Source organism: Arvicola amphibius, chromosome 6 (assembly GCF_903992535.2).
Source record: "Arvicola amphibius chromosome 6, mArvAmp1.2, whole genome shotgun sequence".
Taxonomy (NCBI): domain Eukaryota; kingdom Metazoa; phylum Chordata; class Mammalia; order Rodentia; family Cricetidae; genus Arvicola; species Arvicola amphibius.
In genome coordinates this window covers 36,242,450-36,257,401 of record NC_052052.2, presented here as the reverse complement: position 1 = coordinate 36,257,401, position 14,952 = coordinate 36,242,450, and the positions used below count along the sequence as shown (strand labels likewise).

At 44.0% G+C, this 14,952-nt stretch overlaps 1 protein-coding gene across 10 annotated transcripts in view; it reads right to left on the bottom strand.

Moving 5' to 3' along the window:
* LOC119816217 (selection and upkeep of intraepithelial T-cells protein 9-like) overlaps positions 1-14,952 on the bottom strand; it is a 120,535-nt gene that overhangs the window by 76,593 nt on the left and 28,990 nt on the right. The gene's annotated exons all lie outside the window — the stretch shown is intronic.

Sequence of the window (14,952 nt, the reverse complement as noted above, 5' to 3'; positions counted from 1 at the left end):
AAGGGTTCTGACTACCAGTACTGTCAATCATCACTCCGTCACTCCCCTTCCCCTCCCCAGTTAGTAGCATGTGCTCAGCCTAGTGTGACCCTGACTCCAGTGGCCTCATGCACACTGAGCTCCTGACTGATTCATATTTTTAGCATACAATATCTTAGTTCTCATTGTCAGCTCTCAGGCAATGGAGAATTCTGAATTTCCCACACTTTATGATTTTAGACATCAATAGTCCAGAGTGGTCAGTTTTAGATTCTGAAACAGTGTGATTCCAAGACAATGGACAATGACAGAGTAACTGTTATCAGAGAACTGGAGTGAAAGAATCCAGGGAGGCCTTGCTGTGAGCAAGCGTGCAGGAGGAGCTGATGCTTTTCAGGCGCAAACATGGCTAAATGGCAAGAGGACTGTAGGGCTAGGGTAGAAGTGGGAGAAATCAAACAACACCCTACACACTTCCCAGGCCCCTGGCAAGCAGTGAGGACAAGTTTTATAGCCTCTAATCAAGTGTGTTACTTACTTTACAAGTGACTATAAATAGAAAAACAAAACTGAGACTTTAAGTCCGAAGTTATTAAAGCTGTTTATGGCAATACATTTGGGAAATTCTCCCCCCAGGACTGGAGGTGATCCCTCTTACCTCTTGTAGGCAGGGCCCAAGCCCCACAACTCCCAGAGTTGGAGTTTGGGTGCTTGCTTCTTCCCAACTTAGCTACAGATTCCTCTGGCTGTAGTGAGAGGTGGGAAGGTGTAATCGGCCTCAAAGCCACAGAAGTGATTTAGACATGTGTTGGAAGACAGGCCCGAATCTCAGATTTTGTAAGAAGCCCATAGGGGCTCACAGAAAGCTGGGCTGAACACACCCAAGAGCCAGGATCTCCATCTCTAGCCAGAAGCAGCAAAACCTCAGCTTGGAAGAAACTGAAGGTGGAAGAGAGTGTTCTCTGTACAGCAGGGCTGGGCCCTTGCTAGAAGGGCTGCAGTGTTAGAAAGTTTGACCCAGCCCATTATAAGCCAACTATCTTGTTTTGCTGGGCATCCACCCAAATTCAGCAGCCAATGTGGGGACAAGAGGGTCTGTTTGGGGAAGAGTCTACCCAGAATAAAACCAGTCATCAATTTAGTCTTTATATCTGCTACAACCCGATTGTGTCTCTTTCACGGTCATTCTGGCTCTTTTCTTTGTAACCCCACTGGCTCCTCCAGTATCCCCTATCTCACCAGCCCTGAGTCTGTTTACTCTGTTCCCTCAGGCCCTTTCCTGCTCCTGATGTCACTCAAACTTAGGGCAAATTTCAAGTGTCGCTCCTGCTCCAACAACTCATAAGAGAGAACCACACTGCTCTTCTGTACTTAAAGCACCATCTTAGAACTTCCATTCCAGAGTCAGGCCCCGCTAGGTCATACTCCTCAAATCAGTTATCCCAGTCCTTTCACAAAGCCTGGGTCAGAAATGCATTTGGGCTGTCTGCAGGTCTGGAGAAGTGGGGCACAGATCGAAATACGGCGGATGTATCCGTTCAAATCAGTGAACACAGGGGACATTTCAAATACCAGGGAAAGGCATAGAGCTGCATAAGCATTAATGGTGCTGAGGTCTAGCTTTGTACTGCTCATTCCTCTCCTCCCTCACACATGAATAGAGGCCAGCTCCTGCCCAACCCGTGATTCTTCTCTGTAATGAGAGGCACTGTGAGGACCAAGTTCTCAAACTGGGATACAGAACAGGAGTGAGTTCATAGTATATATCTCATATCTCATCGTGAGCTCATCCAAAGGAAATAACTCTGTAGTTGTGGAGATGCTAGAAACAGAGGTGAGGGTTGTGGGGTCATGGTAGCATCACTGTGTGCATTATAAAGGAAGCAAAGTCTAGCTAGCTTGGTCAAGACAGGCAATGTGGGTTAGCTTCCAGAGGAAGTCAAGGTCATTCCATTCCACCAATGCTGCTCCATCCTGTGATTGGTATGGATAGGGGTCAAGGCCATTGCCAAACCAAGGAATAGGGGTAGATAACACAGTGTATGTCTCCTATTTTGGAATTAAATCATGACATGTTCCAATGTGGAGCATCTCTATTTCTGTCTGTCTGTCTACCTTTTTGTTTCCCTCATACTAAATTGAAGCACAAATGTTTTCATTTCTCCTAGCTTCCATTTTCTTAAGTTTGTCTTTTTTTTTTTCAACTCTTCATGTTTTCTTCCGCCATGGAGATGTGAAGGTTGCATAAAGCACATTACAGGTGACATCCAGAAACTTGGTATTATCGCTGGCTCTTCCTTAACTCCTAGGGTGACCCCAGCCAGGTTCCCTTTCCTCCCTGAACTTGTGTTTTTCTCAACAGAGGAGATATTGACTGCAATTTGTTCCAAAGCCCTTTCTCATGTTAGATGTCCGTATACCACTGCGGCAGTCTTCCTTAATACAGAAACATTCCTGTACCAAAGAACTAGGATCCATCTCCCAGCCTGCCCTTGATGAGCACAGACAAAGAGTCAAACATCATACCACTGCTGAGGGTACGGGGTGAATAAGCCAAAGCTTCTGCTTAGTCTCCTGTTAGAGCGTGGCATGAGGAAGGCAAGATGACAATTCTTCAAACGTGGATGATGGAGAGAGGAGAAAACTACATACCAGATTGCCATATTCAGGGAAGAGAGACACATTGGCCTAGGATACGCTGATTGAGCCTCACAATGACCTTAGGAGTCTCATAAAAAATATAAATATAAATAAAAGAAGAGGAAGGTGAAACTAGGTGCCATTATCAAACCGCGTCACTGACACCCAGATTGGTGTGATGAAATGAGTCCCAACCACTCCTGATGGTCTCTTCACATTACACCCTCCTTGGTCTCTCTCAGTTCTGGGCACACCAGGAGAGAAAATTCCAGAGCCTGTCTTCTAAAGGGCCTCCACAGTAATCTTTCTGGTCCTGCCATGAGGCTTTCTGCCTCAGGCCACTGCAACTCACACCCTCTGTCCCAGGGAGAGGAAGATCTAGGAGATTTGTAGCTGGATCCTGCCCCCCTGACCTACAGCCCTATAAAATAGCAAGCAGGAAAGAAAAGGGGGGACAGAGCTAAAAAACTAAACACTGAGGAAGATTGGAAGTGACTGGGGAGTCTAGGGGATTTATGTCTCACGGAGCAGGATGGCCAAAGAGGCCAGACAGAGAGCAGCAGCCCTGACGCCTCTGCCTGGTTGATCATTTATCCCAGAAAGTAGAGACCTCTGTTTGCCACTTACACAGGCTGGGTGGCTCTTTAGGTCCTCCCAGCCTACTGTCTGCAGGGACCCAAGCTGACTCACAAGGTTTATTTTCCCAGGCTAAACCCACATGTTTGATACTTCGTCAATTCTTTCCACATCTAAGATCTTGTCAGAGGTTCATCTTACACTCCCGGTGAGGCTGGCAGGATGGGGACCCTCATCCTCATTGGTCAGAGGAGAAAATTGAAGCTGACAGAGGGTGACTCATGCAGGGTCACCCAGGGAATGGAGAGAATGAGCCATTGTTGGCTGATGTTACAGTTTATATAGGTACACATTTCCCTTCTCACTCCATCCCCCGGCGCCTAACCAACCCTCCAATTAACTTTTCTCAGCCAATGAGTCAATTCAACTAACCCCTGCTCCAAAAACGATATTTACTAAAAACCACTGCAAACACAGAGACCAACATAATAAAGGCAGATGCCCAAAACAAATTCACCCTTGTAAGATGTGTGTTGTTGGTGACGATAAAGATCTCTACTCAATATAATAACCAGCATGACCGAGCAAAGACAGAAAAACAAATAAATAAAAGCTTTGGAGAGAAACTGGGGGTGGCGGCAATGCTGAAGTCAAGCAAACACAAAAGAATATGTCTAACAGCTTGGTTCTTCGAAAGCAGTTCACACAACAGCGACAGGTTTTGCTCTGAATGGCATCCCAGCAAATGCCCTCTTGGATAGGAACGTGTTCGAATAAGCAGCCAACACACAGACTGAGTATTGATGTCCATTTTCAACTATGCAATATGCCTGGGAGCGTTTTCTGCCAACTTCAGAGACAAAGCCTCAGTCTGCATACTTGGATAAAAACAAACAAACGAGCAAACAAACAAACAAAACCTGATTAGCAAGTTTTTTTTTAATACTAGTTGCATGCATAGAATAAATGGCTTAGCCTCTCTGGACCTGTTTTCTCATCCCTTAAATAGAAACAACAGCATCTGACTCAAAGGTTTTCAAAGTTTTCTTGAAAAAAAAAATGCAAAGATCACTTTAAAATTTAACATTACTCCAGATTTCAAGCAAGGTCCCAAGAAAATGGATGGCACATCCCCAAGCAATGTGGAAGACCGCCACGCCAGGGCTGCCAAAGGTGGTGTCAGAAACTGCTTTTGTGGCTCTTTGCTGGCCACCCACCTCTGGCATCTCAAGGAGGCAGAAGAGGCCAGTGCTGACTGCAGAGTTAGACAGGGGATCTCTGGAAAGAGCTCTATGTACTTTGCGTATCTTCATCTTCTCCCTCCCTTCACTTAAGCCTGAGGAAAAGGGCTGTAATGGGACCTTTGGAGAACTTGATGCTTCTCGATATTCAGGAGATATGGTGGACAGGAATGAATCTGACTCCCACTGGTAAACATGAGAGGTTAGAGGGTAGCAGGCCAGATGTTCTGACTTCAGAGTAAAGGGAGGTTGCTGTAGAGGGGACAACCTGCACTCCCAGAGTTCATCAAGGAGGAGAAGGAAGAAGTGTTTTTCTCAAAACTAGATCTGGACCACACAGAGAGGGAGATGGTCTCAGATCTGTTAAGCCCTGACAAAGGACATGAGGGGCTGGGGGTCCTCAGCAGAATGGGCTGTGGTACAAGGAGATGCCTAGCAGCTGGGAAGGACTCTGAAGCACTCAGCAAGTAGAATAATGCTTGCCCACATCAGGAGTGCAGGGGTGTGGGTGGAGTGTTCCAAAGTCACACAAACACCCAAGAAAGGACAAGTGAGAGTCATGCCTGCCAGACACAGACAGACCTTGGATCTACAAACTCTACACTGGCTGACAAGAACCCTCGTGCCTGCCTTCCCTTTCCCTCTCCCACTATCCCTGCCAATGCAATGTTTTCATTGTTGCTGTTGTTGTTTTAAATTCACAGTAGTTCAAAAATAATTAAAGAGGTGTTCTTTGTAAGAAAACAAGCAGAAACTGATGCCTCTTCTCACCACAGGAGCCTGGCCAGGGGCAGTGCTGGGTTCAGGCAAATAGCAGGGAAAAGCGCTGTATTCAAATGAATTCTGAAGTTTACTATTGTTATTATTGTTAATAATAATCTTATTTTATTTGATTGTGTCCATGAATACACAGGTTAGACACTTTTACACCTTAACATTGTTGCCTGGCAGAGACTAACTGTAAGCGGAAGACTGCTAGTTCATTCCCGGCCGCCCAGACCCAAATAATTACACAGAAATTATATTAATTACAACATTCCTTGGCCTATTAGCTCAGGCCTTTTATTAACTATCCGTACATCTTAAATTAGCCCATTTCTATTAACCTGTGTATCACCACGAGGCTGTGGCTTACCAGTAGGTTCTGGTGTCTTTTTCCCTTGGCAGCTATAGGGTATCTCTTTGACTCTGCTTACTCTCTCTCTCTGTGTATTTCTTCCACCTGGCCATATTCTGCCCTGCCATAGGCCAAAGTAGCTTATTTATTAACCAATGGTAATAAAAACCTATTCACAATATACAGAGGGGAATCCCACGAGAACTAACAAAGAATGATTGGAGGCAGATACCAGATTATATCAAAACTAAAATAGAGAGATGGCATATTGGACATGGAAAGACTCGAGCATGGCGGGGTGTGGTAATATAGAGGAAAACCAGATGTGGAGGAGGGCTGACCCAAAAGGAGGGTTGTGAACAGCCAAATGGAAGCTTCCTATGTCATATCCTAACTAAAAATATAACTGGAGGGCTAGCAGAACACATGCTATATGAAAGAAGAGGAGGAATTCCTGGGGGCTAAAGGATAAAGCAAGGATGGGGGAAGGGAGTTCAGGTAGAGGAAGGGATAGTAGGTGGGATAATCAAAACTAAATATAGATGAAAAAGTATTGTGGAAACACACTTATTAGTGAGCTATTTTCAAAATATAACTTTACAAAAAGAGTTTGAACTGATTATCCTACATGGGCGAACAATTCTGCTCCCAGAAGACATGGATTGTTAAATAAAAATCCCAGTGCAAGGCATGGGATATTAGCTAAGTTATTAATCAAAAAGTCCCCAGATGTCTCCAAAACAACACAGACTGTTGTCATTGACCTTGGTCACCTTCCATATAAAACCTTATTGCTTAAACTACTACACATATTCCATAAGGCCCACAGGACATAGAGACATCAGCCTCAACCACTGGGAATCTTCTTTCCTGTTGGCTAGCTGGCATAGTGCCAGAAGGAGCAGTGTAAGCAGGTGGGGGAGCAAAGACATCAATAGTCTTACTGAGAGCTGGTCTTTGTGTGCCACAATATCTACCCTTCAAGCAAGATGTACCCACTGGCACAACAGTGCCATGCCTATTATGGGTTAACTAAACACTTTCTAATAGAATTTGAGGCCTATTCCATAGTATGGAATTTTATGCCTACTCTAGTGATCCTGCTCCAAAGGCCACCTGGGGATGCCACAGGTCCTAGAGTAGAACCCGCTATTGTTATTTTGCTAAATAGTCATGTTGTCAAATTCACTTCTAAATATTTATGTTCATACCATAGATCTGGTCTCCTCTCAGCTGTGAACAGAGAAGCTTCTGTCTGCATTGAGAAGCAGTGATGGCAGAGATGCACATTAACCAGAGTGCTGAGAATAAGAGACCGAGTGCTCAGCTCACCTTCTGCCAAGACTCATGGAACATCAAGAAAGAGGATATGGCTGGAATTTAAGAGCCACAGGATGGGAGGAGAAATGCAACTCAGTGTCTGCTGGACATGTCAGGGTCATTGAATCCATGAACCCACGACTGCTACATGAACCTACCTGCACAGAAGGTCAAGCCAACAAAAGTTCTGGCACAGTCAGGGGGAAATACTCTAGGTACATCCCTTATTGGGGAGTCATTGGCAGTTTATAGCTGCTGGGGGAGGGTGAATCTTTCTTTTTTAAATTTAGTGTTTGAGAAAACAAGTATATGATTGTTTTGATCAAATCTACACCCCATTCTGTTTCTTCCTACTCCTCCCAACCCCAAACACCACTTTTCATTTTCAATGTCATATGCTCTTTCTAAAACCTGCTGAGTCCACTGTGTGCTGCCAATATGTGCAGAGTGTAGAAGCCATCCACGTTTTTTGAGAGCGTTCCCACAGGTGTGTTTTTCATGTTCCAGCGGATCGCCCACACCTGTACTCATGTGGGCGACTGGATGGGTACCTAGTGGGTTATCAAAAGCAAATGACGTGAAGCTTGAAGGGAACACATTGGGCTAAACACTGAGTGTGGTAGAGAGGGAAATGGATGTGGTATCGTCATATTCATGAGATATATATATGTGAAAATCTCAAGAGTAAAGAAAAATCATAATTACTCGGTCATGCCATGAGAGTACAAAAGTGTTTTCTCTGGGGATGGCTCATTGGAAGATCACTTGCCTAGCATGCATGTGTGTTTAATCTCCAACACCACAAAAATAAATAAGTACAAGAGCTTGGGACTATACTCTCTTTAATCTCTTGCCCTCTATTGCTCTCTCTTTGACTTCGGTCATAGGCAATACAGTAGAATAGTCCTTGCCAAGTCTCACCCCCTGAATCTTGGAATTCATGGACTGTAGACCGGTAAGGAATAAACTTTTATTCCTTAAAAATTATCCAACACTGGGTATTCTGTTACAGCAGCAAGAAACAAGCCTTGACAAACAGTACTCATAGCACCCCAAAGAAAATGTGCTGAATATTTAATAGAAATGTTTTATGATATAAAAACGAATGGGTAACTTTGATGACCAACAGAAAATAGGAAGGTTGTCAGATGTCTCCATTTTTAATAAAGAGAGCAAAAAGCAATAGAGCAGAATAACCAGTGGAGGATGTGTTGTGATTATATTCCTATGCCTCTAGTTTATTCTGTATGACTGTAACATGCAATACTACCCTCCTTCCCACACAGCGGGTCTTGAGCACAACAGACTGGACTCCATCATTTTTCTGGGCCTGGCTGACCAACAGTCCGCAAAGCCGGACAGCTAAGATATCGTTGAGCAGCTAATAATACATCTGACCTACACAGCCATCCGTGGGAAGAGATAGGAGTAAACTTGGTCTTCAACCTCGATCCACACAGTCTTTAGGACACTGGAAACACCCGTGGTTATATCCAGATGAGTAGTAAAGCCCCACTGAAGAGCAAGAGCTTCCTATATCTTAAAAAGAAGTGATGGTTGGGATGTGAAAGGAGTATGAGGGGAGAGAGCGAGCCATACAGGGAACAAGGTCCCCTTTTCTCTCTCCCTTCCTATCTCATTACTCCACACAGCCTCCTCCTCCAAACCTACGACAGGGTAGAATCCAGTGGTAAGCTGACATACGTCTATTATTTATTGACCTTCTGCTATATTCCAGCCCCCTTGTACAGACTAGATGCAGTTCTAATAACTTTGCAAGACAGGATGAGAGGAAAACATTTAGGCCATGAGGTTAAGTAGCTTGCCTAAAATCATATAGTGATCTGAAGGAAGAGCTGGGATTCAGCCCAGTCAGTCTGATTCCAAAGTCAACGGTCTTTTCGAGTTTCTCACTTTCTAAGATTGGCTGAAGTCATGGAAAGGGGGTGTCAGTTAGGTCCTCAGGATGCTAAAGTGATCCCCCAACTTTCCCAAGTACCGTTTTAGTGGAAAAGAACCCGTCTCTGCCTACCCACATGCTCACAAGCCACTCCAAAACGAAGACAACTGGAATAGGCTCACATATTACAGCTTCTTCTAAAGCAATCAAAAGTGACACCACTTTGGAAACCATAAAACTGCAAATAATGCTTTAATCAGTTGGCAGATTCTGTGGTCAGAGGGCCCTTCCTCTGCTCTCTGATGTAGATATTAACTTTATTAACTCCCCCTCTTCACTAGTTCAGTTGGTTCTTTGTGAAGGTGGGTGTGTGCACGTGTGGTAAGTTCTCATTTCATTTGGCAGCAATCTTGCCTGGGTTTACAAGGAGAAGTTGCTTTTAGATTTTCCTTCTGACAGTGAACTTGGCCTCCTTAACTCCCTGCTGAAACCCTACTCTTTGCAAACGGAAATGGGATAAAAAACAGTAAGATAAAGAAAGAAAGAAAATTAGGGAGAGGAAAAAAATACTAAAGAATAAATAATTCTCTTAAAGCAGTCATTTAGCGAGAGTGGGGTGAGCAGAGAGCATAGGAGGGGGGGCTGTGGGTTCTGGGTGGATGATTCTTGGCTATCTGGCTTTCTGACCTTGGGTATAGCCTAAACTAGTCAGGTCTTTGTTCTCTGAGCAGGGCATAGAGACAGTAACCACTAGACACACACTCCACCCAGCCTTGTGTGGATCAAATGGGATAGCCTCTGGTAACATAATCTAACTTTCACAGAGTACTGTCCAAACTTCAGACTGTGGAGCTAACCCTGCACCTGGCCCAAGGTCCTTGGATATCCTTGGAGCCCAAACCTGACCACAACGTAGCATTCAGAGTGCCATTCAACAAAGAACTCCCCTCAGCTCCCGGAAGGTATTCTAAGGATATCTGGAATATGGTAGGTATGAGTGTACTGAGCATTTCTAATGTCTGTCAGCATGGACCAATACTCCAGTGCGTGTACATCTGATGGTTGTATAGACAGGTATGTGTGTGTACATCTGATGGTTGCATAGACAGGTATGTGCGTGTACATCTGATGCTTATACAGACAGGTGTGCATGAACAGGAGGAGGAAGAATGCTCATTTATGCCTAGCTCCACAAAGGAGTATTGAGGATTTTCTTTGCTCTCTAAATGCTCAGATTCCAGTGGTGAACGAGGCAGACTAGAATCCGCCTGTATGCGGGGGTGTTTGTGGAAACACAGGGGTCTGAAAGTGTCTAGAGAAGTATTTACATGCGTACATAGGAATGCGTTTGTGAAATACTTGCCCAGGTGTATGATGAAGTGTGTACATGTGTTAGAGACTGCATGTGAGGCACTGGGTGTCTGAGTGCTTCTGTGTGCATGCACACATGGTAAGAGAAGAGTGAAAGACCCCCTAGCTCTACTGCAGGGTGTCAAATCTATCAAAATGCCTTCAGGCTAAAAGACTCTGGCTTAGTCCATCTATACCGCTCAAAACAAAGCACCACAAACTGGGTAATGTATTCAAAGCAGAGAAAATTTTCTTACAGTTCTAGAGGCTAGAATCCCATGTTAAGGAACCAACAGTGAAGTAAAGTGAGGCACATTCTCTGCTTCCAAGATGGCACTGTGTGGAATCCTCACATAACAGAAGGCAGAAAGGCAGTCAAGAAGTCCTGGTATAGGGAAACGTATCCCAGTTATGAAGACAAACCCTCGTTTCTTAATCACCTTCCAAAGGTCACTCCTCTTAATACTGACGGCTTGGGGGCTAAATCCAAAGGGAATTTTTGGAGGAGACATCACCCTTAAAGCCATAGCATTCCCCAAGATATCAGTTTTTAGTTCTTTCCCCAAGGTCTCAGATAAGAACCTGGGTTTCAAGGGAAGACCCATTAACACAAGCCCGCAAACAAAAGCCAAATAATGAATACACCTGCTGCTTCTAAGCCCTGGGATCTTTCCCTAATAAAGGTACATGGGATGCAAATCTCAATTTGAGGGCTATCAAGAAGACTCTCGAACATGGACTGTAGAGATGGCCCGGCCAACAGGTAGATTTGAACAGGTGAGCAGAATGGTCCAGTTATGGTCTTTCCTCTGTAGAGAAAAACAGCTGGAGCAAGAGACACTACAGGGATCTATGAGGCAGTGGGTGTAACCGTTCATACCTGAGAGTCTTCACTCAGGGAAGAGTAAAGTGGACTATGTATCTAGCCTGGCACCTGCACCTGTCGCACCCTTTAGGATGTGGAGATTGAGCTCGCAAAATTTTTAAATATTTTACACAATGATGCAGCTTTCCCTGAACCCAGAAATTAATGCAAGCCAAATATCGTCAGAAGCATTTAAACCAAAACCCTCACAACGACCCTGTAAAGCAGGTGTTATTTCCCCTGGTTACTGACGAGACAACCGAGGCTCAGTGTAGAAGATAACTCTACAACAGTCTGGCCGGCAGATCTAAGGTTCCAGTCACATTTTCATCAAACAGAGCAGTATGTTAGTGAGCACTTCTGAAGTAGCCACCCGCTGTCTTCCCCATGACTGCTTAGGACTTCATGCACATTCTCCATCTACTCTTTCAGTGGTCAATGCTCCATTTTTTTTCAGAATACAATGAGATTTAGAAATGCTGGCAAATTTGGTCAAGGTTACCTAGCTGGTTCAGCCCATAATCTTTCAACAATTCTGCATTTCCTTCCCAACTCAGGAAAACATGTTGAAATACAGCTCAGAATACAAGAAATTTAAGAACTCCTGTGACTGGACAGTACACAAGGCTTAGATTATTAATCTGGTTCAAAAGAAGTTTCATCTCCAGGTATATCCCTTTCCTTAGAGAGCAAAATAAGATAGACCAGGAAGGCTCAGAGGGTTAACCACCACTGTCGATTTGACGTCACTTACAATCACCTGGCTCATTTACTACCTCAAAACAGGTCCATGAGGGGTTTCCAAAGAGGTTTAACTGAGGAAGGAAGAGTTAGCATGAATGTGGGCAACACCATAGCACTGGCTGGGGCCCTAGACTGAACAAAAAGGTAGAAAAATGGAAGCCAGTGGAGTACCAACTTGCTGTGTGCAGATGTAAAGTGACCAGCTACCTCAAGCTCCTGTTACAATACACCACAAAGTTTCTACTGTCAAATGAAGTCAAAACAAATCCGTCCTTTCTGGAGTAGCTTTGCATGGCATTTTGTCACATATAAAACTTAAAATAAAAACCAATACAGAAAATCGGTGCTGGGAGTGGGTTCGCTGCTTGGAAAACCTGATCATGTGGCTTTCAAAGCCTTCTGAATTTTTCTTATAGAATGAATCCTGAAAATATGGAGTTGTGGTCAAAGAAGCCCCGGGATGTGGTAAGCAGGGCTTAGCAGGCTCTTTTGGTGGGTGTTTAGAAGGCCAGAAGGCTGAGAAAAACATTGACAAAGGAGATTAGGTTGATGAGGTTTCAGAGGGGAAAAGGTCTCTATCAAGAATTGGGCTAGCGTCCATTAATGTTACATTCTGGAGAAGACTATTTACATTCTGTCTTTGCCCTAAAATTTGAGTGAGGCTGAATTTTAAAAAAATAGCAATGGACTAAGTCACTTGATGGAAGAAATTTAAAGACAGCACCATGCCCAGGCTATTGCATGGTTATTGCTTATGGCTTTTATAGTAAATGGACATCAGAAATACCTGAGAAGGTACAGTTTGGCAAGAAAAGCTGTGTGAGAAAGTTTAAAGTTCACAAACAAGGTGAGTACAGAGAAAGTAGCTCTAATGGTTAAAGACATGGGCTGGCATCGTTAAAGAGAAATCATGACTTCTCACTGAGACAATAGGAATGATCTCCTGAAGACCAGACAGACACCAATCAACAAAGGCTCAAGTTTGTGAAAATGCAAATTCATTCACAAAGAGAGAGAGCCTGAACTGAGAATGGAGCTAAGGGGGCTCCCTGCCTGGAAACTAGAGAAATGTTCTCCCAGATTCAGTCACCAGGGCACAGAGAGGTCACTATTGCTGTGCCAGAAGGAAGCTTGATGACACCTTGAGCTGGAAGCAGACCTTAGCAACACTGTCCACTTGGCTTTTCAGGCATGCAAAATGCAAACATTAAGCCAGGCGGTGGTGGCGCACGCCTTTAATCCCAGCACTCGGGAGGCAGAGGCAGGCGGATCTCTGTGAGTTCGAGGCCAGCCTGGTCTACAAGAGCTAGTTCCAGGACAGGCTCCAAAGCCACAGAGAAACTCTGTCTTGAAAAACCAAAAAAAAAAAAAAAAAAATACAAACATTATACAAGGAGGCTTGTAGCAACCTTCTCCAAAGCTGCTAAGGCCAGACAATTTGTGCAAGGATCAGATTTCCTGCCGGAAGACCCAGAGAGGTCATTGTATAAAGTTGTAAAGGTGAAGCCTGAGTTGCAATGAAGACTGCAAAATGTTAGTTAGCAATGCTAGGGTGTCCATTGGGGATAGCCAGAGGTACCAAGCAGAGATGTCCTAGGAAAGAGGCTCCAGTAGAGCTGGAGAGGTGGAGCTCTTCCAAACCCTGGGAGCCCAGATGATGCCACAAGTCCCAGGGGCCAGATAAGAAACTTTATGATTTACTATTTGGCTTGGTGTTGGTCTTGCTTTGATTCAGTCTTTCCCATTCTCTTTTAGAATAGGAATCATTACATTCTTCCCATTGTGTATTGTAACTACATGACTTGTTTTCTAACTTACATGGTCTCACAGTTAGAAGATTACCTTTAGTTTCAGAAAAGACTTTTGTCTTATGGCTTGAGAAGTGTTGGAAGATTCTTGGGGATGCTTACAAAAGAACTAAGTGCATTTTGCATTATAAGGTGGTCATGGGCCTCAAAGGTAAAAAATATCACGATTTAAAAGTGGTGTGCTTGAATGCCAGTATGGCAAGGAGTGAGCTTATGATGATTAATCTTCATTGCGAAATTCTCTTGAGATAAAATCACCAACGAGACACAGCTCTGGGTATGTCTGTGAGGGTGTTTCCAGGGAAATTTAATTGAGGATGAAGAACCACCCTAAAAGATGGGGTCCTAGACGGATTTAAAAAGTAAAAAGAAGTAAGGCACTGAGTACCATCGTTCATCAAGCTCTACGTCCAATCCATGTGTGATCAGTTGCCCCAATCTCCTGTTGCCGTGGACTCTACCCTCCAACTGTGAACCAAAATCCCAAAGGTGCTTTTATTTTGATCACAACAATGTCAAAAGCAATTAATGGAACTATCACATGTCTTCCTTCATATGTGGAATGAGAAGGTAAAAAAAAAAATGACAGTAGGAAGAATATTAGGAAATAAGAGCAGAAGAGTGGGAAGGAAAGGCATGAAGTTTACTATACTGGACAGCTAATATGCACTGCTTTTTGAGAAAATGCCTGAGTGGCAAACCATTGCTGTGTATTAAAGGACTCTAATCCTATCACCAACAATTGTATAGAAGTCATATTTGACCTCGCAAGCCCTAGTCCCTACTGAGCATCCACAAGGGACTGGAGACTAGAAACAAAGATAAACAAGATGCATGCTTCAGATATTCCCACTGTTAGATTCAGGCAATACCTGGTGAGTGCAGGCCCTTTAAGTTCCAATCATCTAGAATTCTGCATCCTCACACCTATCAGGGACCTATGCTTTCTCTCCAAGGTCAAACTATTGCAGGCTCTAAAGCATTCCCACTGCATACTCAGACCTCTGCAGGATCCTGAAACTACAATGTCTGAGACAGAGAGAATTAAGAGCCCTCCCACTTGAAAATAAGGCCTAGAATTTGAGTAGCTTTCCCACCTCCACCGGCAGGTTCAAATGCGCTAAATCTCTAGCTCTGATGCTTATCTAGGCATTCCCTGCCCTTTCCTTCATTCTCATTTCTTTCCACTGTCAACTGAAGTCCTACTATAAACTAGGCAGACCATCCACAGCCTGACTTCCAGAACTTCCAGGTGTATCCCCAAAAGTCTCTCTGCCATCCCCTCAGAAGCTTTGGGGAACACACAAAATTAGATATGATTTGTGAACCTACTCTCTCATGAATTTAAAACTCCAAAACTGGTCACTCTAATAATCTGAGACCGACCACACTGGCTCCAGTATTATCTCTTC